The sequence below is a fragment of the Arachis duranensis genome, chromosome 5 (genome assembly GCF_000817695.3).
Source record: "Arachis duranensis cultivar V14167 chromosome 5, aradu.V14167.gnm2.J7QH, whole genome shotgun sequence".
NCBI lineage: Eukaryota > Viridiplantae > Streptophyta > Magnoliopsida > Fabales > Fabaceae > Arachis > Arachis duranensis.
Window position 1 is genome coordinate 42749312 of NC_029776.3, and position 3475 is coordinate 42752786.

The window sequence follows — 3475 nt, forward strand, 5'->3', positions numbered from 1 at the left end:
TTTCCTTCTACATTCTTGCAATTTATTATTCTTGTCATTTATATTCTGTTTCTTTATTCCTTGCTATTTACTCTTATGTTCTTTAAATTTCTGCAACCTTTAATTCCTTGCAATTTACTTTTGATGTCATTTAAGTTTCTTGCAATTTAAGTTTCCGTTATTTACTTTCACTTAATTTCTCTCTTCTAGTTCTTTACATTCTTTGCTATTTAAATTCTTGCAATTATGTTCAAAAATCAAAATGCTCATGAAATCAGATCTATGTTTTCTTGACTAAATCTACCATTTAACTAAAGTTGCTTAATCTACCAATCTCCGTGGGATCGACCTCACTCTTTGTGAGTTTTATTACTTGATACGACCCGGTATACTTGCCGGTTATACGTGAAATCTCATTTTTACGTATCACATATTACTTGCTAATTGTCTAACTGCCTTATTTGTCCCTATTTGTATATTTCTTGTCTGATATAACTGTGTTTGCTACATTATACTCCTGCTGGTGGTTGGGAGGTGAGAAGGAATTGGAAAGGGAAGTATTAGTTAGACTGAAGAATCTTTAGTCAGATACCCTTATATGGTTTAGCTTGTTTGTAAGCTTTGAATTATCTGGAGGAAGTTCTAGGATTGCCTTTGGCTTTCCTCCATTATTATGTATTATATATGTGGAAGCTGTTACCATGCTGGGGACCTCTGGTTCTCACCCATGCAGATTTTGTGATTTTCAGATGCAGGACGTGAGGTGTCCCGCTGATGCATGCCGGAGACTTCTAGATTTGCGAAGATCCTTTGTTCTCGGGGCTATGTTTTGGTTTATATGTTTTGCTTAGATACTTTTATCTCCATTAAATAATACAAACTGGGATGACTCCTCTTATGGGAGATTTTGGAGATTAGGTTTTATGTATTTGTGTCCCTTTGGGTTTCTTTTGGGGTTTTCCTTATTTTTATCATATGTATATATCGCTATGCTCGGACTGGTTATCTTCGCAGCCGGATCTTGAGTCTTGATATTCCTGTTTTTGACACTCCTTTGTATATATATAATCTCGCGTTGGTTTATCCTTGCTCATTACGTTATCGATCGGAGTGTTGCTCTTTAGAGTTGCGATTTTTGTTTACCCCCTTTTTCTACAAAGGCTCCTAGTTATAATCAATCATTCATACTACTATACGTACTAAACTTTTATTTTAGAGGTCGTAATACCTTGCCATCTCTGAATTATGACTTAAGCATAAGACTCTGTATGGTAGGGTGTTACACAAAACAACTCAATTCAATCCATAAAACTTATGAAGTCACAAAAATATACTTTTTGCATTAGTATCAACTTGTAAGAACTTTTGAAAGTAAAATAAGTTTAAGAAAAGCGCTCCTACCTCGAATAATCAAAACCCAAAAGCTATAAAACGTGTCAAACTCTTTTTCTCCCGGCCCGTAGCAGTGATATTCGCAACTACAGCTTTGTCCTATTTCCGCAGCAACAGCGGTGGCTTTAATCAAAGCATGCACTGACCAAAACATTATCCTATGTTACCAAAATCTCAGAACATTTAACAACTCAAGATAGAATACTGATTTTAAGAGGATTAAAAAATGAAAATTCTTACCAAGATGATAAGGGCTCTAGCGGTGGCGCTGATGGGACGTGATGGCAAGGGGCACCGTAGAGCTTGCTCCCTCTCTCTCCTCGTGAACTCCCTTTCTCCTCCACGGACTCTCTCATCCACGCTCCTCACCACGGCTACAACGAACCGATTGTGGCAACGGAAAAGCTCTAGCGGCCACAGAGGAAAGCTGCGGCGGCACCCAGCGGTCCCTTCCTCCTCCACGCGACCTTCTCTCTTCTCGCGGCACTGCTCAACGGCGACGAAGAAGCACGACGGGGATTGGCGCAAAGCTCCTCTAGAGACGACTATTCATGGATGGATTGGTGGCGAGCTGGTGGCACAGCAGAGCCTCCCCCTCCCTTCATTCTTCTCCAATCTCCTCTACACTCTCTCGGATCGCTCTCTCCCTTTTCCCCTTTTTTTCTTTTCTTTCCCATGGTGTGTGTGTGTGTGGGGTGTAGTGAGGATGAGGGTATGGGGATGGCGGCTAGGGTAGGGGTTTGGGTTAGCGTAGTGTCAAATTAGGGTTTGTTTGATAATAAAATTAGGATTAATGGTAGTGTAAGTTATTTTAATAAAAATAAAAGATAGAGTAATAATTTAAATTCAAATTAAATATAAAATAATTATCTTTGATATACTATTTTATTATCCAACTTACAAATTATTTTTCAATTAAATACTAATTCAATAAAAATTAGAGATAAATAATTAATATTCCTTTATTTATAAAATAAAGTTCAAAAGTTTAATATTTAAATCAAAAGCAAATAAAATTTTTTATTATTTTTCGATTATTAAAACTTTTAAAACACTACAAGAAATTGACAAATTAGCGACGGATTTTTGCGAGAAATATTTTTTGTCACTAATCCGTCACTAACTTGCGAGAAATTAGTGACGCACTAACGACAAAATTAATGAGCGGTCACAAAATATCCGAACTTGAGAAAAGCGACTGATTAGCAAGAGATTTACGAGTAAGTTTGCTTCTCGCAAATTGACTTTTGTAGCTAAAAAAGAGCGAAAAAAATTTTCTCGCTAATTTGTCACAAATTAATTAGCGAGTGACAATGTTCTAGCAAATCAGTCACTTAGGGGTTCAATCGAATAAAAATAAAGTAGCGAGAGATATTATTGTCACTATTCTGTCGCAATTGTTTCATATATAATTAGCGAGAAACAATTCACACACTAGTTCGTCGCTAAATAAACGTTGTGCAAAAAGTCTAATTAGTGAGGAATAATGTTACTAGCTAATCCGTCACAAAGACTTGAAATACATTTTGCGATGGACAATTTCCTAGCTAATTTTTCACCAAAGTTTTTATTTTTAGCGAGCAACTAGTTTCTCGCTAATTTGTCGCATAATATTGTCAAAGTCAAAATTAGGATAGCGACAAAAAATAGTCATCGCTAACTCGTCGCAATGTATAAATCATTCAGCTAGGAAAGTGTTCCTTGCTAATTAGTCGCTAAAGTGAAAATATGGATATTGAGCACCTAGGACCTAAGTAGCGAGAAATTTGCGACCGTTTAACAACTGACATACTTCATTCGCTGATTTCAAGTCGCTGATTAGTGAGCGAAATATATTTGTCGCTAAGTTGTCGCAAGTTTAGTTTAGCGAGCGACTTGGCAACTGCAATTTCGTCACAAAGCAAAAGCTATATCCTACCTATTTTGTAGCAAATTACTCGCTAATCTCGTTGGAAATTCGTCGCAGAGTTATAACAAATCCAAAACTAATCGAGAAAATGTTAGAAGTAAGTGGTCGCAATTGAGTCACTAATCAAAAGCTTATTTAGTGAGGAATTAGTGACTGCTTAATAACTAATAGATTTTCCTTGCTTATTTCATGTTG